This window comes from Salminus brasiliensis, chromosome 24, assembly GCF_030463535.1.
Source record: "Salminus brasiliensis chromosome 24, fSalBra1.hap2, whole genome shotgun sequence".
Classification (NCBI taxonomy): Eukaryota; Metazoa; Chordata; class Actinopteri; order Characiformes; family Bryconidae; genus Salminus; species Salminus brasiliensis.
Window position 1 is genome coordinate 24,050,670 of NC_132901.1, and position 23,690 is coordinate 24,074,359.

Below are 23,690 nucleotides of genomic sequence, written 5' to 3' on the forward strand. Positions count from 1 at the left end.
CTACACGTTAAGATAAAGCACACTAGTTCAGACTCTTAATGTAATATCTACACATCCCGTGTGTGAACTGCTACACCACAGGACACTCAAATATTAAACAATTGTATTATTGTAGGATAATCAACTTATTTACATTTACATTTAAGGCATTTAGCAGAAGCTCTTATCCAGAGCGACTTACAAAAGTCATTTGCTCTTAACTCAGAAATAACCTCAACTAGTTTGAATAGACTCGAAATTTAAAGATCCTCTAATCTTAGACTCTACTAAACACAAGTCAATAAGGTGACCACTCTACTATTGGCCCAAGTGCTCTCAGAAAAGAAGGGTCTTCAGTCTGGTTTGAAGACAGCGAGCGACTCTGCTGTTCGGACACCCAGGGGAAGTTCATTCCACCACTTGTCTTACATGGATTTTGAGGGATGGCGGGTCGAGCCGAGCGGTACTTGAAGCTGGGAGGGCTCTCCGTGCGGATCGGCTTTTGACCATCGCCATCAAATACGGAGGGGCTGGTCCGTTCTTGATGGAAACGTGATTAAAATATCAGAACATATTCAAATAAATATTTTGTCCACAAAAAGAAACAAAAATACAACCTAATTATCTACATTCACTAACCAAAACGAAGAGTAATAGCAAAATAAACAGCCCATCTGTATCAGCAGTGATGTAAAGGCATCATGTTTATTACTGCTTTAGGACGGGCCCTTATTTATTTATTTATTTATTTTGCATTATTAGAAAAAGTATGTATATATATATATATATATATATATATATATATATATATATACGAAAGTTTTTTGTTCGTTTGTTCGTTTTTTGTTTGAACGTTTCAGATAAAGGGGGAAAAAAAACATTGATTTCTTTTTGGTTTTAAAAACAACATTAGGCTCAACATTATTTACAAATTTGGCTTGAAAATTTTTTTTATACATATAAATATTTCCTAAAATGTGGAATGACGTGAGATTTACCTGTAAAGCAGAGACACAGAGAGGCGGGCTACTACCGTGGTCTACTGTGGCCCAAGTAGAGAACTTGTGATCACTACCCCAAAAAAGCATCTCAGGATGTCTACCCTTCACGGTTGTACACTTTTCCATTCTTAGACGCGTCAAAAACGCAACCATTGAACTCCTGCAAGCCGAAATAGCTCAGTTGGGAGAGCGTTAGACTGAAGATCTAAAGGTCCCTGGTTCGATCCCGGGTTTCGGCAGAAGGGGTGTAGTTTTGTACCCATGCCTTCTACCCATTACATTAAAGCATTACTCACCATCTCATATTTTTATGTCTATACTAGATACCTTGTGCTCACTGCCCCCCAAAATATGCTGTTTTGGGGTGAAAGACAGTCTTGTTGACTAAGCAGAAAATCCTCTACAACAACTGAAAGTGAAACACAAGAAATCACACCACCTTAAAAAGGTTTCCGCAGGTCCCACCGAGATTTGAAATCTGATCGCTGGATTCAGAGTCCATAGTGCTAACCATTACACTATGGAACCGCTGTGTCCAGCAGCATCGCCTCCAAGGTAATAGAAAATAATAAAATAATTAACTCGGTGCAGACACATTGTAAATGACCTATATTAAGAGGTTTCACTCTTTTCACTTGCTTTCAATAATTGTAGAGTGGAGTACAATACACAAGACCTTTATGGAGCCAGTTCAGGATCTATCAAGACTTGCCCAAGACTTTTCCACACTTTTTCAAGCGTTAAATATAATCTCTAAACATTTCGGGTGAACTGTCTCCATCAAGACTTTTCCCAAAAGCACCAGGTCCCACCGAGATTTGAACTCGGATCGCTGGATTCAGAGTCCAGAGTGCTAACCATTACACCATGGAACCAGTACACCCACAACGGTCATGCTTCTCGTCCACAGAGGCTACACGTTAAGATAAAGCACACTAGTTCAGACTCTTAATGTAATATCTACACATCCCGTGTGTGAACTGCTACACCACAGGACACTCAAATATTAAACAATTGTATTATTGTAGGATAATCAACTTATTTACATTTAAGGCATTTAACAGAAGCTCTTATCCAAAGCGACTTACAAAAGTGATTTGGTATTAACTCAGAAATAACCTTAACGAAATAACGAAAGTTTTTTGTTCGTTTGTTCGTTTTTTGTTTGAACGTTTGAGATAAAGAGAAAAAAACATTGATTTCTTTTTGGATTTAAAAACAACATTAGGCTCAACATTATTTACAAATTTGGTTAGAATTTTTTTTTTTATAAATATAAACGTTTCCTAAAATTTGGAATGACGTGAGATTTACCTGTAAAGCAGAGACACAGAGAGGCGGGCTACTATCGTGGTCTACTGTGGCCCAAGTAGAGAACTTGTGATCACTACCCCAAAAAAGCATCTCAGGATGTCTACCCTTCACGGTTGTACACTTTTCCATTCTTAGACGCGTCAAAAACGCAACCATTTAACTCCTGCAAGCCGAAATAGCTCAGTTGGGAGAGCGTTAGCCTGAAGATCTAAAGGTCCCTGGTTCGATCCCGGGTTTCGGCCGAAGGGGTTTAGTTTTGTACCCATGCCTTCTACCCATTACATTAAAGCATTACTCACCGTCACATATTTTTATGTCTATACTAGATACCTTGTGCTCACTGCCCCCCAAAATATGCTGTTTTGGGGTGAAAGACAGTCTTGTTGACTAAGCAGAAAATCCTCTACAACAACTGAAAGTGAAACACAAGAAATCACACCACCTTAAAAAGGTTTCCGCAGGTCCCACCGAGATTTGAAATCGGATCGCTGGATTCAGAGTCCAGAGTGCTAACCATTACACTATAGAACCGCTGTGTCCAGCAGCATCGCCTCCAAGGTAATAGAAAATAATAAAATAATTAACTCGGTGCAGACACATTGTAAATGACCTATATTAAGAGGTTTCACTCTTTTCACTTACTTTCAATAATTGTATATTTACTGTAATGAACTGTGACTGCAGTGGAGTACAATACACAAGACCTTTATGGAGCCAGTTCAGGATCTATCAAGACTTGCCCAAGACTTTTCCACACTATTTCAAGCGTTAAATATAATCTCTAAACATTTCGGGTGAACTGTCTCCATCAAGACTTTTCCCAAAAGCACCAGGTCCCACCGAGATTTGAACTCGGATCGCTGGATTCAGAGTCCAGAGTGCTAACCATTACACCATGGAACCAGTACACCCACAACGGTCATGCTTCTCGTCCACAGAGGCTACACGTTAAGATAAAGCACACTAGTTCAGACTCTTAATGTAATATCTACACATCCCGTGTGTGAACTGCTACACCACAGGACACTCAAATATTAAACAATTGTATTATTGTAGGATAATCAACTTATTTACATTTACATTTAAGGCATTTAGCAGAAGCTCTTATCCAGAGCGACTTACAAAAGTGATTTGGTATTAACTCAGAAATAACCTTAACGAAATAACGAAAGTTTTTTGTTCGTTTGTTCGTTTTTTGTTTGAACGTTTGAGATAAAGAGAAAAAAACATTGATTTCTTTTTGGATTTAAAAACAACATTAGGCTCAACATTATTTACAAATTTGGTTTGAATATTTTTTTTATAAATATAAACGTTTCCTAAAATTTGGAATGACGTGAGATTTACCTGTAAAGCAGAGACACAGAGAGGCGGGCTACTATCGTGGTCTACTGTGGCCCAAGTAGAGAACTTGTGATCAGTACCCCAAAAAAGAATCTCAGGATGTCGACCCTTCACGGTTGTACACTTTTCCATTCTTAGACGCGTCAAAAACGCAACCATAAAATTACTGCGAGCCGACATAGCTCAGTTGGGAGAGCGTTAGACTGAATATTTAAAGGTCCCTGGTTCGATCCCGGGTTTCGGCAGAAGGGGTGGTCTTTTGTACCTAAGATAGTCCTTTATTAGTCCCGCAGTGGGGAAATTCTCTGTAATAGAAAATAATAAAATAATTAACTCGGTGCAGACACATTGTAAATGACCTATATTAAGAGATTTCACTCTTTTCACTTGCTTTCAATGTTTGTATATTTACTGTAATGAACTGTGACTGCAGTGGAGTACAATACACAAGACCTTTATGGAGCCAGTTCAGGATCCATCAAGACTTGCCCAAGACTTTTCCACACTATTTCAAGCGTTAAATATCATCTCTAAACATTTCGGGTGAACTGTCTCCATCAAGACTTTTCCCAAAAGCATCAGGTCCCACCGAGACTTGAACTCGGATCGCTGGATTCAGAGTCCAGAGTGCTAACCATTACACCATGGAACCAGTACACCCAAAACGTTCATGCTTCTCGTCCACAGAGGCTACACGTTAAGATAAAGCACACTAGTTCAGACTCTTAATGTAATATCTACACATCCCGTGTGTGAACTGCTACACCACAGGACACTCAAATATTAAACAATTGTATTATTGTAGGATAATCAACTTATTTACATTTACATTTAGCAGAAGCTCTTATCCAGAGCGACTTACAAAAGTCATTTGGTATTAACTCAGAAATAACCTTAACGAAATAACGAAAGTTTTTTGTTCGTTTTTTGTTTGAACGTTTGAGATAAAGAGAAAAAAACATTGATTTCTTTTTGGATTTAAAAACAACATTAGGCTCAACATTATTTACAAATTTGGTTTGAATATTTTTTTTTTATAAATATAAACGTTTCCTAAAATTTGGAATGACGTGAGATTTACCTGTAAAGCAGAGACACAGAGAGGCGGGCTACTATCGTGGTCTACTGTGGCCCAAGTAGAGAACTTGTGATCAGTACCCCAAAAAAGAATCTCAGGATGTCGACCCTTCACGGTTGGACACTTTTCCATTCTTAGACGCGTCAAAAACGCAACCATAAAACTCCTGCGAGCCGAAATAGCTCAGTTGGGAGAGCGTTAGACTGAAGATCTAAAGGTCCCTGGTTCGATACCGGGTTTCGGCAGAAGGGGTGGTCTTTTGTACCTAAGATAGTCCTTTATTAGTCCCGCAGTGGGGAAATTCTCTGTAATAGAAAATAAAAAAATAATTAACTCGGTGCAGACACATTGTAAATGACCTATATTAAGAGATTTCACTCTTTTCACTTGCTTTCAATGTTTGTATATTTACTGTAATGAACTGTGACTGCAGTGGAGTACAATACACAAGACCTTTATGGAGCCAGTTCAGGATCCATCAAGACTTGCCCAAGACTTTTCCACACTATTTCAAGCGTTAAATATCATCTCTAAACATTTCGGGTGAACTGTCTCCATCAAGACTTTTCCCAAAAGCATCAGGTCCCACCGAGATTTGAACTCGGATCGCTGGATTCAGAGTCCAGAGTGCTAACCATTACACCATGGAACCAGTACACCCACAACGTTCATGCTTCTCGTCCACAGAGGCTACACGTTAAGATAAAGCACACTAGTTCAGACTCTTAATGTAATATCTACACATCCCGTGTGTGAACTGCTACACCACAGGACACTCAAATATTAAACAATTGTATTATTGTAGGATAATCAACTTATTTACATTTACATTTAAGGCATTTAGCAGAAGCTCTTATCCAGAGCGACTTACAAAAGTCATTTGCTCTTAACTCAGAAATACCCTCAACTAGTTTGAATAGACTCGAAATTTAAAGATCCTCTAATCTTAGACTCTACTAAACACAAGTCAATAAGGTGACCACTCTACTATTGGCCCAAGTGCTCTCAGAAAAGAAGGGTCTTCAGTCTGGTTTGAAGACAGCGAGCGACTCTGCTGTTCGGACACCCAGGGGAAGTTCATTCCACCACTTGTCTTACATGGATTTTGAGGGATGGCGGGTCGAGCCGAGCGGTACTTGAAGCTGGGAGGGCTCTCCGTGCGGATCGGCTTTTGACCATCGCCATCAAATACGGAGGGGCTGGTCCGTTCTTGATGGAAACGTGATTAAAATATCAGAACATATTCAAATAAATATTTTGTCCACAAAAAGAAACAAAAATACAACCTAATTATCTACATTCACTAACCAAAACGAAGAGTAATAGCAAAATAAACAGCCCATCTGTATCAGCAGTGAGTTAAGGCATCATGTTTATTACTGCTTTAGGACGGGCCCTTATTTATTTATTTATTTATTTTGCATTATTAGAAAAAGTATATATATATATATATATATATATATATATATATATATATATATATACGAAAGTTTTTTGTTCGTTTGTTCGTTTTTTGTTTGAACGTTTCAGATAAAGGGGGAAAAAAAACATTGATTTCTTTTTGGTTTTAAAAACAACATTAGGCTCAACATTATTTACAAATTTGGCTTGAAATTTTTTTTTATACATATAAATATTTCCTAAAATGTGGAATGACGTGAGATTTACCTGTAAAGCAGAGACACAGAGAGGCGGGCTACTACCGTGGTCTACTGTGGCCCAAATAGAGAACTTGTGATCACTACCCCAAAAAAGCATCTCAGGATGTCTCCCCTTCACGGTTGTACACTTTTCCATTCTTAGACGCGTCAAAAACGCAACCATTGAACTCCTGCAAGCCGAAATAGCTCAGTTGGGAGAGCGTTAGACTGAAGATCTAAAGGTCCCTGGTTCGATCCCGGGTTTCGGCAGAAGGGGTGTAGTTTTGTACCCATGCCTTCTACCCATTCCATTAAAGCATTACTCACCATCACATATTTTTATGTCTATACTAGATACCTTGTGCTCACTGCCCCCCAAAATATGCTGTTTTGGGGTGAAAGACAGTCTTGTTGACTAAGCAGAAAATCCTCTACAACAACTGAAAGTGAAACACAAGAAATCACACCACCTTAAAAAGGTTTCCGCAGGTCCCACCGAGATTTGAAATCGGATCGCTGGATTCAGAGTCCAGAGTGCTAACCATTACACTATGGAACCGCTGTGTCCAGCAGCATCGCCTCCAAGGTAATAGAAAATAATAAAATAATTAACTCGGTGCAGACACATTGTAAATGACCTATATTAAGAGGTTTCACTCTTTTCACTTACTTTCAATAATTGTATATTTACTGTAATGAACTGTGACTGCAGTGGAGTACAATACACAAGACCTTTATGGAGCCAGTTCAGGATCTATCAAGACTTGCCCAAGACTTTTCCACACTATTTCAAGCGTTAAATATCATCTCTAAACATTTCGTGTGAACTGTCTCCATCAAGACTTTTCCCAAAAGCACCAGGTCCCACCGAGATTTGAACTCGGATCGCTGGATTCAGAGTCCAGAGTGCTAACCATTACACCATGGAACCAGTAAACCCACAACGGTCATGCTTCTCGTCCACAGAGGCTACACGTTAAGATAAAGCACACTAGTTCAGACTCTTAATGTAATATCTACACATCCCGTGTGTGAACTGCTACACCACAGGACACTCAAATATTAAACAATTGTATTATTGTAGGATAATCAACTTATTTACATTTAAGGCATTTAGCAGAAGCTCTTATCCAGAGCGACTTACAAAAGTGATTTGGTATTAACTCAGAAATAACCTTAACGAAATAACGAAAGTTTTTTGTTCGTTTTTTGTTTGAACGTTTGAGATAAAGAGAAAAAAACATTGATTTCTTTTTGGATTTAAAAACAACATTAGGCTCAACATTATTTACAAATTTGGTTTGAATTTTTTTTTTTATAAATATAAACGTTTCCTAAAATTTGGAATGACGTGAGATTTACCTGTAAAGCAGAGACACAGAGAGGCGGGCTACTATCGTGGTCTACTGTGGCCCAAGTAGAGAACTTGTGATCAGTACCCCAAAAAAGAATCTCAGGATGTCGACCCTTCACGGTTGTACACTTTTCCATTCTTAGACGCGTCAAAAACGCAACCATAAAACTCCTGCGAGCCGAAATAGCTCAGTTGGGAGAGCGTTAGACTGAAGATCTAAAGGTCCCTGGTTCGATCCCGGGTTTCGGCAGAAGGGGTGGTCTTTTGTACCTAAGATAGTCCTTTATTAGTCCCGCAGTGGGGAAATTCTCTGTAATAGAAAATAATAAAATAATTAACTCGGTGCAGACACATTGTAAATGACCTATATTAAGAGATTTCACTCTTTTCACTTGCTTTCAATGTTTGTATATTTACTGTAATGAACTGTGACTGCAGTGGAGTACAATACACAAGACCTTTATGGAGCCAGTTCAGGATCCATCAAGACTTGCCCAAGACTTTTCCACACTATTTCAAGCGTTAAATATCATCTCTAAACATTTCGGGTGAACTGTCTCCATCAAGACTTTTCCCAAAAGCATCAGGTCCCACCGAGATTTGAACTCGGATCGCTGGATTCAGAGTCCAGAGTGCTAACCATTACACCATGGAACCAGTACACCCACAACGTTCATGCTTCTCGTCCACAGAGGCTACACGTTAAGATAAAGCACACTAGTTCAGACTCTTAATGTAATATCTACACATCCCGTGTGTGAACTGCTACACCACAGGACACTCAAATATTAAACAATTGTATTATTGTAGGATAATCAACTTATTTACATTTACATTTAAGGCATTTAGCAGAAGCTCTTATCCAGAGCGACTTACAAAAGTCATTTGCTCTTAACTCAGAAATAACCTCAACTAGTTTGAATAGACTCGAAATTTAAAGATCCTCTAATCTTAGACTCTACTAAACACAAGTCAATAAGGTGACCACTCTACTATTGGCCCAAGTGCTCTCAGAAAAGAAGGGTCTTCAGTCTGGTTTGAAGACAGCGAGCGACTCTGCTGTTCGGACACCCAGGGGAAGTTCATTCCACCACTTGTCTTACATGGATTTTGAGGGATGGCGGGTCGAGCCGAGCGGTACTTGAAGCTGGGAGGGCTCTCCGTGCGGATCGGCTTTTGACCATCGCCATCAAATACGGAGGGGCTGGTCCGTTCTTGATGGAAACGTGATTAAAATATCAGAACATATTCAAATAAATATTTTGTCCACAAAACGAAACAAAAATACAACCTAATTATCTACATTCACTAACCAAAACGAAGAGTAATAGCAAAATAAACAGCCCATCTGTATCAGCAGTGAGTTAAGGCATCATGTTTATTACTGCTTTAGGACAGGCCCTTATTTATTTATTTATTTATTTTGCATTATTAGAAAAAGTATATATATATATATATATATATATATATATATATATATATATATATATACGAAAGTTTTTTGTTTGTTTGTTCGTTTTTTGTTTGAACGTTTCAGATAAAGGGGGAAAAAAAACATTGCTTTCTTTTTGGTTTTAAAAACAACATTAGGCTCAACATTATTTACAAATTTGGCTTGGAAATTTTTTTTATACATATAAATATTTCCTAAAATGTGGAATGACGTGAGATTTACCTGTAAAGCAGAGACACAGAGAGGCGGGCTACTACCGTGGTCTACTGTGGCCCAAGTAGAGAACTTGTGATCACTACCCCAAAAAAGCATCTCAGGATGTCTACCCTTCACGGTTGTACACTTTTCCATTCTTAGACGCGTCAAAAACGCAACCATTGAACTCCTGCAAGCCGAAATAGCTCAGTTGGGAGAGCGTTAGACTGAAGATCTAAAGGTCCCTGGTTCGATCCCGGGTTTCGGCAGAAGGGGTGGTCTTTTGTACCTAAGATAGTCCTTTATTAGTCCCGCAGTGGTGAAATTCTCTGTAATAGAAAATAATAAAATAATTAACTCGGTGCAGACACATTGTAAATGACCTATATTAAGAGATTTCACTCTTTTCACTTGCTTTCAATGTTTGTATATTTACTGTAATGAACTGTGACTGCAGTGGAGTACAATACACAAGACCTTTATGGAGCCAGTTCAGGATCCATCAAGACTTGCCCAAGACTTTTCCACACTATTTCAAGCGTTAAATATCATCTCTAAACATTTCGGGTGAACTGTCTCCATCAAGACTTTTCCCAAAAGCACCAGGTCCCACCGAGATTTGAACTCGGATCCCTGGATTCAGAGTCCAGAGTGCTAACCATTACACCATGGAACCAGTACACCCACAACGTTCATGCTTGTCGTCCACAGAGGCTACACGTTAAGATAAAGCACACTAGTTCAGACTCTTAATGTAATATCTACACATCCCGTGTGTGAACTGCTACACCACAGGACACTCAAATATTAAACAATTGTATTATTGTAGGATAATCAACTTATTTACATTTACATTTAAGGCATTTAGCAGAAGCTCTTATCCAGAGCGACTTACAAAAGTCATTTGCTCTTAACTCAGAAATAACCTCAACTAGTTTGAATAGACTCGAAATTTAAAGATCCTCTAATCTTAGACTCTACTAAACACAAGTCAATAAGGTGACCACTCTACTATTGGCCCAAGTGCTCTCAGAAAAGAAGGGTCTTCAGTCTGGTTTGAAGACAGCGAGCGACTCTGCTGTTCGGACACCCAGGGGAAGTTCATTCCACCACTTGTCTTACATGGATTTTGAGGGATGGCGGGTCGAGCCGAGCGGTACTTGAAGCTGGGAGGGCTCTCCGTGCGGATCGGCTTTTGACCATCGCCATCAAATACGGAGGGGCTGGTCCGTTCTTGATGGAAACGTGATTAAAATATCAGAACATATTCAAATAAATATTTTGTCCACAAAAAGAAACAAAAATACAACCTAATTATCTACATTCACTAACCAAAACGAAGAGTAATAGCAAAATAAACAGCCCATCTGTATCAGCAGTGAGTTAAGGCATCATGTTTATTACTGCTTTAGGACGGGCCCTTATTTATTTATTTATTTATTTTGCATTATTAGAAAAAGTATATATATATATATATATATATATATATATATATATATATATATATATATATATATATACGAAAGTTTTTTGTTCGTTTGTTCGTTTTTTGTTTGAACGTTTCAGATAAAGGGGGAAAAAAAACATTGATTTCTTTTTGGTTTTAAAAACAACATTAGGCTCAACATTATTTACAAATTTGGCTTGGAAATTTTTTTTATACATATAAATATTTCCTAAAATGTGGAATGACGTGAGATTTACCTGTAAAGCAGAGACACAGAGAGGCGGGCTACTACCGTGGTCTACTGTGGCCCAAGTAGAGAACTTGTGATCACTACCCCAAAAAAGCATCTCAGGATGTCTACCCTTCACGGTTGTACACTTTTCCATTCTTAGACGCGTCAAAAACGCAACCATTGAACTCCTGCAAGTCGAAATAGCTCAGTTGGGAGAGCGTTAGACTGAAGATCTAAAGGTCCCTGGTTCGATCCCGGGTTTCGGCAGAAGGGGTGTAGTTTTGTACCCATGCCTTCTACCCATTACATTAAAGCATTACTCACCATCACATATTTTTATGTCTATACTAGATACCTTGTGCTCACTGCCCCCCAAAATATGCTGTTTTGGGGTGAAAGACAGTCTTGTTGACTAAGCAGAAAATACTCTACAACAACTGAAAGTGAAACACAAGAAATCACACCACCTTAAAAAGGTTTCCGCAGGTCCCACCGAGATTTGAAATCGGATCGCTGGATTCAGAGTCCAGAGTGCTAACCATTACACTATGGAACCGCTGTGTCCAGCAGCATCGCCTCCAAGGTAATAGAAAATAATAAAATAATTAACTCGGTGCAGACACATTGTAAATGACCTATATTAAGAGGTTTCACTCTTTTCACTTACTTTCAATAATTGTATATTTACTGTAATGAACTGTGACTGCAGTGGAGTACAATACACAAGACCTTTATGGAGCCAGTTCAGGATCTATCAAGACTTGCCCAAGACTTTTCCACACTATTTCAAGCGTTAAATATAATCTCTAAACATTTCGGGTGAACTGTCTCCATCAAGACTTTTCCCAAAAGCACCAGGTCCCACCGAGATTTGAACTCGGATCGCTGGATTCAGAGTCCAGAGTGCTAACCATTACACCATGGAACCAGTACACCCACAACGGTCATGCTTCTCGTCCACAGAGGCTACACGTTAAGATAAAGCACACTAGTTCAGACTCTTAATGTAATATCTACACATCCCGTGTGTGAACTGCTACACCACAGGACACTCAAATATTAAACAATTGTATTATTGTAGGATAATCAACTTATTTACATTTACATTTAAGGCATTTAGCAGAAGCTCTTATCCAGAGCGACTTACAAAAGTCATTTGCTCTTAACTCAGAAATAACCTCAACTAGTTTGAATAGACTCGAAATTTAAAGATCCTCTAATCTTAGACTCTACTAAACACAAGTCAATAAGGTGACCACTCTACTATTGGCCCAAGTGCTCTCAGAAAAGAAGGGTCTTCAGTCTGGTTTGAAGACAGCGAGCGACTCTGCTGTTCGGACACCCAGGGGAAGTTCATTCCACCACTTGTCTTACATGGATTTTGAGGGATGGCGGGTCGAGCCGAGCGGTACTTGAAGCTGGGAGGGCTCTCCGTGCGGATCGGCTTTTGACCATCGCCATCAAATACGGAGGGGCTGGTCCGTTCTTGATGGAAACGTGATTAAAATATCAGAACATATTCAAATAAATATTTTGTCCACAAAAAGAAACAAAAATACAACCTAATTATCTACATTCACTAACCAAAACGAAGAGTAATAGCTAAATATACAGCCCATCTGTATCAGCAGTGAGTTAAGGCATCATGTTTATTACTGCTTTAGGACGGGCCCTTATTTATTTATTTTGCATTATTAGAAAAAGTATATATATGTATATATATATATATATATATATATATATATATATATATATATATATATATATATATATATACGAAAGTTTTTTGTTCGTTTGTTCGTTTTTTGTTTGAACGTTTCAGATAAAGGTGGAAAAAAAACATTGATTTCTTTTTGGTTTTAAAAACAACATTAGGCTCAACATTATTTACAAATTTGGCTTGAAAATTTTTTTTATACATATAAATATTTCCTAAAATGTGGAATGACGTGAGATTTACCTGTAAAGCAGAGACACAGAGAGGCGGGCTACTACCGTGGTCTACTGTGGCCCAAGTAGAGAACTTGTGATCACTACCCCAAAAAAGCATCTCAGGATGTCTACCCTTCACGGTTGTACACTTTTCCATTCTTAGACGCGTCAAAAACGCAACCATTGAACTCCTGCAAGCCGAAATAGCTCAGTTGGGAGAGCGTTAGCCTGAAGATCTAAAGGTCCCTGGTTCGATCCCGGGTTTCGGCAGAAGGGGTGTAGTTTTGTACCCATGCCTTCTACCCATTACATTAAAGCATTACTCACCATCACATATTTTTATGTCTATACTAGATACCTTGTGCTCACTGCCCCCCAAAATATGCTGTTTTGGGGTGAAAGACAGTCTTGTTGACTAAGCAGAAAATCCTCTACAACAACTGAAAGTGAAACACAAGAAATCACACCACCTTAAAAAGGTTTCCGCAGGTCCCACCGAGATTTGAAATCGGATCGCTGGATTCAGAGTCCAGAGTGCTAACCATTACACTATGGAACCGCTGTGTCCAGCAGCATCGCCTCCAAGGTAATAGAAAATAATAAAATAATTAACTCGGTGCAGACACATTGTAAATGACCTATATTAAGAGGTTTCACTCTTTTCACTTACTTTCAATAATTGTATATTTACTGTAATGAACTGTGACTGCAGTGGAGTACAATACACAAGACCTTTATGGAGCCAGTTCAGGATCCATCAAGACTTGCCCAAGACTTTTCCACACTATTTCAAGCGTTAAATATCATCTCTAAACATTTCGGGTGAACTGTCTCCATCAAGACTTTTCCCAAAAGCATCAGGTCCCACCGAGATTTGAACTCGGATCGCTGGATTCAGAGTCCAGAGTGCTAACCATTACACCATGGAACCAGTACAACCACAACGTTCATGCTTCTCGTCCACAGAGGCTACACGTTAAGATAAAGCACACTAGTTCAGACTCTTAATGTAATATCTACACATCCCGTGTGTGAACTGCTACACCACAGGACACTCAAATATTAAACAATTGTATTATTGTAGGATAATCAACTTATTTACATTTACATTTAAGGCATTTAGCAGAAGCTCTTATCCAGAGCGACTTACAAAAGTCATTTGCTCTTAACTCAGAAATAACCTCAACTAGTTTGAATAGACTCGAAATTTAAAGATCCTCTAATCTTAGACTCTACTAAACACAAGTCAATAAGGTGACCGCTCTACTATTGGCCCAAGTGCTCTCAGAAAAGAAGGGTCTTCAGTCTGGTTTGAAGACAGCGAGCGACTCTGCTGTTCGGACACCCAGGGGAAGTTCATTCCACCACTTGTCTTACATGGATTTTGAGGGATGGCGGGTCGAGCCGAGCGGTACTTGAAGCTGGGAGGGCTCTCCGTGCGGATCGGCTTTTGACCATCGCCATCAAATACGGAGGGGCTGGTCCGTTCTTGATGGAAACGTGATTAAAATATCAGAACATATTCAAATAAATATTTTGTCCACAAAAAGAAACAAAAATACAACCTAATTATCTACATTCACTAACCAAAACGAAGAGTAATAGCAAAATAAACAGCCCATCTGTATCAGCAGTGAGTTAAGGCATCATGTTTATTACTGCTTTAGGACGGGCCCTTATTTATTTATTTATTTATTTTGCATTATTAGAAAAAGTATATATATATATATATATATATATATATATATATATATATATATATATATATATATATATATATATACGAAAGTTTTTTGTTCGTTTGTTCGTTTTTTGTTTGAACGTTTCAGATAAAGGGGGAAAAAAAACATTGATTTCTTTTTGGTTTTAAAAACAACATTAGGCTCAACATTATTTACAAATTTGGCTTGGAAATTTTTTTTATACATATAAATATTTCCTAAAATGTGGAATGACGTGAGATTTACCTGTAAAGCAGAGACACAGAGAGGCGGGCTACTACCGTGGTCTACTGTGGCCCAAGTAGAGAACTTGTGATCACTACCCCAAAAAAGCATCTCAGGATGTCTACCCTTCACGGTTGTACACTTTTCCATTCTTAGACGCGTCAAAAACGCAACCATTGAACTCCTGCAAGCCGAAATAGCTCAGTTGGGAGAGCGTTAGACTGAAGATCTAAAGGTCCCTGGTTCGATCCCGGGTTTCGGCAGAAGGGGTGTAGTTTTGTACCCATGCCTTCTACCCATTACATTAAAGCATTACTCACCATCACATATTTTTATGTCTATACTAGATACCTTGTGCTCACTGCCCCCCAAAATATGCTGTTTTGGGGTGAAAGACAGTCTTGTTGACTAAGCAGAAAATCCTCTACAACAACTGAAAGTGAAACACAAGAAATCACACCACCTTAAAAAGGTTTCCGCAGGTCCCACCGAGTTTGAAATCGGATCGCTGGATTCAGAGTCCAGAGTGCTAACCATTACACTATGGAACCACTGTGTTCAGCAGCATCGCCTCCAAGGTAATAGAAAATAATAAAATAATTAACTCGGTGCAGACACATTGTAAATGACCTATATTAAGAGGTTTCACTCTTTTCACTTACTTTCAATAATTGTATATTTACTGTAATGAACTGTGACTGCAGTGGAGTACAATACACAAGACCTTTATGGAGCCAGTTCAGGATCTATCAAGACTTGCCCAAGACTTTTCCACACTATTTCAAGCGTTAAATATAATCTCTAAACATTTCGGGTGAACTGTCTCCATCAAGACTTTTCCCAAAAGCACCAGGTCCCACCGAGATTTGAACTCGGATCGCTGGATTCAGAGTCCAGAGTGCTAACCATTACACCATGGAACCAGTACACCCACAACGGTCATGCTTCTCGTCCACAGAGGCTACACGTTAAGATAAAGCACACTAGTTCAGACTCTTAATGTAATATCTACACATCCCGTGTGTGAACTGCTACACCACAGGACACTCAAATATTAAACAATTGTATTATTGTAGGATAATCAACTTATTTACATTTACATTTAAGGCATTTAGCAGAAGCTCTTATCCAGAGCGACTTACAAAAGTCATTTGCTCTTAACTCAGAAATAACCTCAACTAGTTTGAATAGACTCGAAATTTAAAGATCCTCTAATCTTAGACTCTACTAAACACAAGTCAATAAGGTGACCGCTCTACTATTGGCCCAAGTGCTCTCAGAAAAGAAGGGTCTTCAGTCTGGTTTGAAGACAGCGAGCGACTCTGCTGTTCGGACACCCAGGGGAAGTTCATTCCACCACTTGTCTTACATGGATTTTGAGGGATGGCGGGTCGAGCCGAGCGGTACTTGAAGCTGGGAGGGCTCTCCGTGCGGATCGGCTTTTGACCATCGCCATCAAATACGGAGGGGCTGGTCCATTCTTGATGGAAACGTGATTAAAATATCAGAACATATTCAAATAAATATTTTGTCCACAAAAAGAAACAAAAATACAACCTAATTATCTACATTCACTAACCAAAACGAAGAGTAATAGCTAAATATACAGCCCATCTGTATCAGCAGTGAGTTAAGGCATCATGTTTATTACTGCTTTAGGACGGGCCCTTATTTATTTATTTTGCATTATTAGAAAAAGTATATATATGTATATATATATATATATATATATATATATATATATATATATATATATATATATATATATATATATATATATATATACGAAAGTTTTTTGTTCGTTTGTTCGTTTTTTGTTTGAACGTTTCAGATAAAGGTGGAAAAAAAACATTGATTTCTTTTTGGTTTTAAAAACAACATTAGGCTCAACATTATTTACAAATTTGGCTTGAAAATTTTTTTTATACATATAAATATTTCCTAAAATGTGGAATGACGTGAGATTTACCTGTAAAGCAGAGACACAGAGAGGCGGGCTACTATCGTGGTCTACTGTGGCCCAAGTAGAGAACTTGTGATCACTACCCCAAAAAAGCATCTCAGGATGTCTACCCTTCACGGTTGTACACTTTTCCATTCTTAGACGCGTCAAAAACGCAACCATTGAACTCCTGCAAGCCGAAATAGCTCAGTTGGGAGAGCGTTAGACTGAAGATCTAAAGGTCCCTGGTTCGATCCCGGGTTTCGGCAGAAGGGGTGTAGTTTTGTACCCATGCCTTCTACCCATTACATTAAAGCATTACTCACCATCACATATTTTTATGTCTATACTAGATACCTTGTGCTCACTGCCCCCCAAAATATGCTGTTTTGGGGTGAAAGACAGTCTTGTTGACTAAGCAGAAAATACTCTACAACAACTGAAAGTGAAACACAAGAAATCACACCACCTTAAAAAGGTTTCCGCAGGTCCCACCGAGATTTGAAATCGGATCGCTGGATTCAGAGTCCAGAGTGCTAACCATTACACTATGGAACCGCTGTGTCCAGCAGCATCGCCTCCAAGGTAATAGAAAATAATAAAATAATTAACTCGGTGCAGACACATTGTAAATGACCTATATTAAGAGGTTTCACTCTTTTCACTTACTTTCAATAATTGTATATTTACTGTAATGAACTGCGACTGCAGTGGAGTACAATACACAAGACCTTTATGGAGCCAGTTCAGGATCTATCAAGACTTGCCCAAGACTTTTCCACACTATTTCAAGCGTTAAATATAATCTCTAAACATTTCGGGTGAACTGTCTCCATCAAGACTTTTCCCAAAAGTACCAAGTCCCACCGAGATTTGAACTCGGATCGCTGGATTCAGAGTCCAGAGTGCTAACCATTACACCATGGAACCAGTACACCCACAACGGTCATGCTTCTCGTCCACAGAGGCTACACGTTAAGATAAAGCACACTAGTTCAGACTCTTAATGTAATATCTACACATCCCGTGTGTGAACTGCTACACCACAGGACACTCAAATATTAAACAATTGTATTATTGTAGGATAATCAACTTATTTACATTTAAGGCATTTAGCAGAAGCTCTTATCCAGAGCGACTTACAAAAGTGATTTGGTATTAACTCAGAAATAACCTTAACGAAATAACGAAAGTTTTTTGTTCGTTTGTTCATTTTTTGTTTGAACGTTTGAGATAAAGAGAAAAAAACATTGATTTCTTTTTGGATTTAAAAACAACATTAGGCTCAACATTATTTACAAATTTGGTTTGAATTTTTTTTTTTATAAATATAAACGTTTCCTAAAATTTGGAATGACGTGAGATTTACCTGTAAAGCAGAGACACAGAGAGGCGGGCTACTATCGTGGTCTACTGTGGCCCAAGTAGAGAACTTGTGATCAGTACCCCAAAAAAGAATCTCAGGATGTCGAACCTTCACGGTTGTACACTTTTCCATTCTTAGACGCGTCAAAAACGCAACCATAAAACTCCTGCGAGCCGAAATAGCTCAGTTGGGAGAGCGTTAGACTGAAGATCTAAAGGTCCCTGGTTCGATCCCGGGTTTCGGCAGAAGGGGTGGTCTTTTGTACCTAAGATAGTCCTTTATTAGTCCCGCAGTGGGGAAATTCTCTGTAATAGAAAATAATAAAATAATTAACTCGGTGCAGACACATTGTAAATGACCTATATTAAGAGATTTCACTCTTTTCACTTGCTTTCAATGTTTGTATATTTACTGTAATGAACTGTGACTGCAGTGGAGTACAATACACAAGACCTTTATGGAGCCAGTTCAGGATCCATCAAGACTTGCCCAAGACTTTTCCACACTATTTCAAGCGTTAAATATCATCTCTAAACATTTCGGGTGAACTGTCTCCATCAAGACTTTTCCCAAAAGCATCAGGTCCCACCGAGATTTGAACTCGGATCGCTGGATTCAGAGTCCAGAGTGCTAACCATTACACCATGGAACCAGTACAACCACAACGTTCATGCTTCTCGTCCACAGAGGCTACACGTTAAGATAAAGCACACTAGTTCAGACTCTTAATGTAATATCTACACATCCCGTGTGTGAACTGCTACACCACAGGACACTCAAATATTAAACAATTGTATTATTGTAGGATAATCAACTTATTTACATTTACATTTAAGGCATTTAGCAGAAGCTCTTATCCAGAGCGACTTACAAAAGTCATTTGCTCTTAACTCAGAAATAACCTCAACTAGTTTGAATAGACTCGAAATTTAAAGATCCTCTAATCTTAGACTCTACTAAACACAAGTCAATAAGGTGACCGCTCTACTATTGGCCCAAGTGCTCTCAGAAAAGAAGGGTCTTCAGTCTGGTTTGAAGACAGCGAGCGACTCTGCTGTTCGGACACCCAGGGGAAGTTCATTCCACCACTTGTCTTACATGGATTTTGAGGGATGGCGGGTCGAGCCGAGCGGTACTTGAAGCTGGGAGGGCTCTCCGTGCGGATCGGCTTTTGACCATCGCCATCAAATACGGAGGGGCTGGTCCGTTCTTGATGGAAACGTGATTAAAATATCAGAACATATTCAAATAAATATTTTGTCCACAAAAAGAAACAAAAATACAACCTAATTATCTACATTCACTAACCAAAACGAAGAGTAATAGCAAAATAAACAGCCCATCTGTATCAGCAGTGAGTTAAGGCATCATGTTTATTACTGCTTTAGGACGGGCCCTTATTTATTTATTTATTTATTTTGCATTATTAGAAAAAGTGTATATATATATATATATATATATATATATATATATATATATATATATATATATATATATATACGAAAGTTTTTTGTTCGTTTGTTCGTTTTTTGTTTGAACGTTTCAGATAAAGGGGGAAAAAAAACATTGATTTCTTTTTGGTTTTAAAAACAACATTAGGCTCAACATTATTTACAAATTTGGCTTGGAAATTTTTTTTATACATATAAATATTTCCTAAAATGTGGAATGACGTGAGATTTACCTGTAAAGCAGAGACACAGAGAGGCGGGCTACTACCGTGGTCTACTGTGGCCCAAGTAGAGAACTTGTGATCACTACCCCAAAAAAGCATCTCAGGATGTCTACCCTTCACGGTTGTACACTTTTCCATTCTTAGACGCGTCAAAAACGCAACCATTGAACTCCTGCAAGCCGAAATAGCTCAGTTGGGAGAGCGTTAGACTGAAGATCTAAAGGTCCCTGGTTCGATCCCGGGTTTCGGCAGAAGGGGTGTAGTTTTGTACCCATGCCTTCTACCCATTACATTAAAGCATTACTCACCATCACATATTTTTATGTCTATACTAGATACCTTGTGCTCACTGCCCCCCAAAATATGCTGTTTTGGGGTGAAAGACAGTCTTGTTGACTAAGCAGAAAATCCTCTACAACAACTGAAAGTGAAACACAAGAAATCACACCACCTTAAAAAGGTTTCCGCAGGTCCCACCGAGATTTGAAATCGGATCGCTGGATTCAGAGTCCAGAGTGCTAACCATTACACTATGGAACCGCTGTGTCCAGCAGCATCGCCTCCAAGGTAATAGAAAATAATAAAATAATTAACTCGGTGCAGACACATTGTAAATGACCTATATTAAGAGGTTTCACTCTTTTCACTTACTTTCAATAATTGTATATTTACTGTAATGAACTGTGACTGCAGTGGAGTACAATACACAAGACCTTTATGGAGCCAGTTCAGGATCTATCAAGACTTGCCCAAGACTTTTCCACACTATTTCAAGCGTTAAATATAATCTCTAAACATTTCGGGTGAACTGTCTCCATCAAGACTTTTCCCAAAAGCACCAGGTCCCACCGAGATTTGAACTCGGATCGCTGGATTCAGAGTCCAGAGTGCTAACCATTACACCATGGAACCAGTACACCCACAACGGTCATGCTTCTCGTCCACAGAGGCTACACGTTAAGATAAAGCACACTAGTTCAGACTCTTAATGTAATATCTACACATCCCGTGTGTGAACTGCTACACCACAGGACACTCAAATATTAAACAATTGTATTATTGTAGGATAATCAACTTATTTACATTTACATTTAAGGCATTTAGCAGAAGCTCTTATCCAGAGCGACTTACAAAAGTCATTTGCTCTTAACTCAGAAATAACCTCAACTAGTTTGAATAGACTCGAAATTTAAAGATCCTCTAATCTTAGACTCTACTAAACACAAGTCAATAAGGTGACCACTCTACTATTGGCCCAAGTGCTCTCAGAAAAGAAGGGTCTTCAGTCTGGTTTGAAGACAGCGAGCGACTCTGCTGTTCGGACACCCAGGGGAAGTTCATTCCACCACTTGTCTTACATGGATTTTGAGGGATGGCGGGTCGAGCCGAGCGGTACTTGAAGCTGGGAGGGCTCTCCGTGCGGATCGGCTTTTGACCATCGCCATCAAATACGGAGGGGCTGGTCCGTTCTTGATGGAAACGTGATTAAAATATCAGAACATATTCAAATAAATATTTTGTCCACAAAAAGAAACAAAAATACAACCTAATTATCTACATTCACTAACCAAAACGAAGAGTAATAGCTAAATATACAGCCCATCTGTATCAGCAGTGAGTTAAGGCATCATGTTTATTACTGCTTTAGGACGGGCCCTTATTTATTTATTTTGCATTATTAGAAAAAGTATATATATGTATATATATATATATATATATATATATATATATATATATATATATATATATATATATACAAAAGTTTTTTGTTCGTTTGTTCGTTTTTTGTTTGAACGTTTCAGATAAAGGTGGAAAAAAAACATTGATTTCTTTTTGGTTTTAAAAACAACATTAGGCTCAACATTATTTACAAATTTGGCTTGAAAATTTTTTTTATACATATAAATATTTCCTAAAATGTGGAATGACGTGAGATTTACCTGTAAAGCAGAGACACAGAGAGGCGGGCTACTACCGTGGTCTACTGTGGCCCAAGTAGAGAACTTGTGATCACTACCCCAAAAAAGCATCTCAGGATGTCTACCCTTCACGGTTGTACACTTTTCCATTCTTAGACGCGTCAAAAACGCAACAATTGAACTCCTGCAAGCCGAAATAGCTCAGTTGGGAGAGCGTTAGACTGAAGATCTAAAGGTCCCTGGTTCGATCCCGGGTTTCGGCAGAAGGGGTGTAGTTTTGTACCCATGCCTTCTACCCATTACATTAAAGCATTACTCACCATCACATATTTTTATGTCTATACTAGATACCTTGTGCTCACTGCCCCCCAAAATATGCTGTTTTGGGGTGAAAGAGAGTCTTGTTGACTAAGCAGAAAATACTCTACAACAACTGAAAGTGAAACACAAGAAATCACACCACCTTAAAAAGGTTTCCGCAGGTCCCACCGAGATTTGAAATCGGATCGCTGGATTCAGAGTCCAGAGTGCTAACCATTACACTATGGAACCGCTGTGTCCAGCAGCATCGCCTCCAAGGTAATAGAAAATAATAAAATAATTAACTCGGTGCAGACACATTGTAAATGACCTATATTAAGAGGTTTCACTCTTTTCACTTACTTTCAATAATTGTATATTTACTGTAATGAACTGTGACTGCAGTGGAGTACAATACACAAGACCTTTATGGAGCCAGTTCAGGATCTATCAAGACTTGCCCAAGACTTTTCCACACTATTTCAAGCGTTAAATATAATCTCTAAACATTTCGGGTGAACTGTCTCCATCAAGACTTTTCCCAAAAGTACCAAGTCCCACCGAGATTTGAACTCGGATCGCTGGATTCAGAGTCCAGAGTGCTAACCATTACACCATGGAACCAGTACACCCACAACGTTCATGCTTCTCGTCCACAGAGGCTACACGTTAAGATAAAGCACACTAGTTCAGACTCTTAATGTAATATCTACACATCCCGTGTGTGAACTGCTACACCACAGGACACTCAAATATTAAACAATTGTATTATTGTAGGATAATCAACTTATTTACATTTAAGGCATTTAGCAGAAGCTCTTATCCAGAGCGACTTACAAAAGTGATTTGGTATTAACTCAGAAATAACCTTAACGAAATAACGAAAGTTTTTTGTTCGTTTGTTCATTTTTTGTTTGAACGTTTGAGATAAAGAGAAAAAAACATTGATTTCTTTTTGGATTTAAAAACAACATTAGGCTCAACATTATTTACAAATTTGGTTTGAATTTTTTTTTTTATAAATATAAACGTTTCCTAAAATTTGGAATGACGTGAGATTTACCTGTAAAGCAGAGACACAGAGAGGCGGGCTACTATCGTGGTCTACTGTGGCCCAAGTAGAGAAGTTGTGATCAGTACCCCAAAAAAGAATCTCAGGATGTCGAACCTTCACGGTTGTACACTTTTCCATTCTTAGACGCGTCAAAAACGCAACCATAAAACTCCTGCGAGCCGAAATAGCTCAGTTGGGAGAGTGTTAGACTGAAGATCTAAAGGTCCCTGGTTCGATCCCGGGTTTCGGCAGAAGGGGTGGTCTTTTGTACCTAAGATAGTCCTTTATTAGTCCCGCAGTGGGGAAATTCTCTGTAATAGAAAATAATAAAATAATTAACTCGGTGCAGACACATTGTAAATGACCTATATTAAGAGATTTCACTCTTTTCACTTGCTTTCAATGTTTGTATATTTACTGTAATGAACTGTGACTGCAGTGGAGTACAATACACAAGACCTTTATGGAGCCAGTTCAGGATCCATCAAGACTTGCCCAAGACTTTTCCACACTATTTCA

At 38.7% G+C, this 23,690-nt stretch overlaps 26 non-coding genes across 26 annotated transcripts; 12 read left to right on the forward strand and 14 right to left on the reverse strand.

Moving 5' to 3' along the window:
* Positions 1-1,146: 1,146 nt before the first annotated feature.
* On the forward strand, positions 1,147-1,219 carry trnaf-gaa (transfer RNA phenylalanine (anticodon GAA)). The gene has a single exon. It is a non-coding gene; the product is annotated as a tRNA-Phe (tRNA).
* Positions 1,220-1,783: 564 nt separating this feature from the next.
* Positions 1,784-1,855, reverse strand: trnaq-cug (transfer RNA glutamine (anticodon CUG)). The gene has a single exon. It is a non-coding gene; the product is annotated as a tRNA-Gln (tRNA).
* A 1,270-nt stretch (positions 1,856-3,125) lies between these two features.
* trnaq-cug (transfer RNA glutamine (anticodon CUG)) lies at positions 3,126-3,197 on the reverse strand. Its single transcript has one exon. It is a non-coding gene; the product is annotated as a tRNA-Gln (tRNA).
* A 1,021-nt stretch (positions 3,198-4,218) lies between these two features.
* trnaq-cug (transfer RNA glutamine (anticodon CUG)) lies at positions 4,219-4,290 on the reverse strand. Its single transcript has one exon. It is a non-coding gene; the product is annotated as a tRNA-Gln (tRNA).
* Positions 4,291-4,888: 598 nt separating this feature from the next.
* trnaf-gaa (transfer RNA phenylalanine (anticodon GAA)) lies at positions 4,889-4,961 on the forward strand. The gene has a single exon. It is a non-coding gene; the product is annotated as a tRNA-Phe (tRNA).
* A 335-nt stretch (positions 4,962-5,296) lies between these two features.
* trnaq-cug (transfer RNA glutamine (anticodon CUG)) lies at positions 5,297-5,368 on the reverse strand. Its single transcript has one exon. It is a non-coding gene; the product is annotated as a tRNA-Gln (tRNA).
* A 1,185-nt stretch (positions 5,369-6,553) lies between these two features.
* On the forward strand, positions 6,554-6,626 carry trnaf-gaa (transfer RNA phenylalanine (anticodon GAA)). Its single transcript has one exon. It is a non-coding gene; the product is annotated as a tRNA-Phe (tRNA).
* Positions 6,627-7,215: 589 nt separating this feature from the next.
* trnaq-cug (transfer RNA glutamine (anticodon CUG)) lies at positions 7,216-7,287 on the reverse strand. Its single transcript has one exon. It is a non-coding gene; the product is annotated as a tRNA-Gln (tRNA).
* Positions 7,288-7,887: 600 nt separating this feature from the next.
* Positions 7,888-7,960, forward strand: trnaf-gaa (transfer RNA phenylalanine (anticodon GAA)). The gene has a single exon. It is a non-coding gene; the product is annotated as a tRNA-Phe (tRNA).
* Positions 7,961-8,295: 335 nt separating this feature from the next.
* trnaq-cug (transfer RNA glutamine (anticodon CUG)) lies at positions 8,296-8,367 on the reverse strand. The gene has a single exon. It is a non-coding gene; the product is annotated as a tRNA-Gln (tRNA).
* Positions 8,368-9,554: 1,187 nt separating this feature from the next.
* On the forward strand, positions 9,555-9,627 carry trnaf-gaa (transfer RNA phenylalanine (anticodon GAA)). Its single transcript has one exon. It is a non-coding gene; the product is annotated as a tRNA-Phe (tRNA).
* A 335-nt stretch (positions 9,628-9,962) lies between these two features.
* trnaq-cug (transfer RNA glutamine (anticodon CUG)) lies at positions 9,963-10,034 on the reverse strand. Its single transcript has one exon. It is a non-coding gene; the product is annotated as a tRNA-Gln (tRNA).
* A 1,197-nt stretch (positions 10,035-11,231) lies between these two features.
* Positions 11,232-11,304, forward strand: trnaf-gaa (transfer RNA phenylalanine (anticodon GAA)). The gene has a single exon. It is a non-coding gene; the product is annotated as a tRNA-Phe (tRNA).
* Positions 11,305-11,893: 589 nt separating this feature from the next.
* trnaq-cug (transfer RNA glutamine (anticodon CUG)) lies at positions 11,894-11,965 on the reverse strand. Its single transcript has one exon. It is a non-coding gene; the product is annotated as a tRNA-Gln (tRNA).
* A 1,863-nt stretch (positions 11,966-13,828) lies between these two features.
* trnaq-cug (transfer RNA glutamine (anticodon CUG)) lies at positions 13,829-13,900 on the reverse strand. Its single transcript has one exon. It is a non-coding gene; the product is annotated as a tRNA-Gln (tRNA).
* A 1,205-nt stretch (positions 13,901-15,105) lies between these two features.
* Positions 15,106-15,178, forward strand: trnaf-gaa (transfer RNA phenylalanine (anticodon GAA)). The gene has a single exon. It is a non-coding gene; the product is annotated as a tRNA-Phe (tRNA).
* Positions 15,179-15,766: 588 nt separating this feature from the next.
* trnaq-cug (transfer RNA glutamine (anticodon CUG)) lies at positions 15,767-15,838 on the reverse strand. The gene has a single exon. It is a non-coding gene; the product is annotated as a tRNA-Gln (tRNA).
* Positions 15,839-17,053: 1,215 nt separating this feature from the next.
* trnaf-gaa (transfer RNA phenylalanine (anticodon GAA)) lies at positions 17,054-17,126 on the forward strand. Its single transcript has one exon. It is a non-coding gene; the product is annotated as a tRNA-Phe (tRNA).
* Positions 17,127-17,715: 589 nt separating this feature from the next.
* On the reverse strand, positions 17,716-17,787 carry trnaq-cug (transfer RNA glutamine (anticodon CUG)). Its single transcript has one exon. It is a non-coding gene; the product is annotated as a tRNA-Gln (tRNA).
* A 608-nt stretch (positions 17,788-18,395) lies between these two features.
* Positions 18,396-18,468, forward strand: trnaf-gaa (transfer RNA phenylalanine (anticodon GAA)). The gene has a single exon. It is a non-coding gene; the product is annotated as a tRNA-Phe (tRNA).
* A 335-nt stretch (positions 18,469-18,803) lies between these two features.
* Positions 18,804-18,875, reverse strand: trnaq-cug (transfer RNA glutamine (anticodon CUG)). The gene has a single exon. It is a non-coding gene; the product is annotated as a tRNA-Gln (tRNA).
* A 1,201-nt stretch (positions 18,876-20,076) lies between these two features.
* On the forward strand, positions 20,077-20,149 carry trnaf-gaa (transfer RNA phenylalanine (anticodon GAA)). Its single transcript has one exon. It is a non-coding gene; the product is annotated as a tRNA-Phe (tRNA).
* A 589-nt stretch (positions 20,150-20,738) lies between these two features.
* trnaq-cug (transfer RNA glutamine (anticodon CUG)) lies at positions 20,739-20,810 on the reverse strand. The gene has a single exon. It is a non-coding gene; the product is annotated as a tRNA-Gln (tRNA).
* A 1,197-nt stretch (positions 20,811-22,007) lies between these two features.
* trnaf-gaa (transfer RNA phenylalanine (anticodon GAA)) lies at positions 22,008-22,080 on the forward strand. The gene has a single exon. It is a non-coding gene; the product is annotated as a tRNA-Phe (tRNA).
* A 589-nt stretch (positions 22,081-22,669) lies between these two features.
* On the reverse strand, positions 22,670-22,741 carry trnaq-cug (transfer RNA glutamine (anticodon CUG)). Its single transcript has one exon. It is a non-coding gene; the product is annotated as a tRNA-Gln (tRNA).
* Positions 22,742-23,349: 608 nt separating this feature from the next.
* Positions 23,350-23,422, forward strand: trnaf-gaa (transfer RNA phenylalanine (anticodon GAA)). Its single transcript has one exon. It is a non-coding gene; the product is annotated as a tRNA-Phe (tRNA).
* Positions 23,423-23,690: the final 268 nt, after the last annotated feature.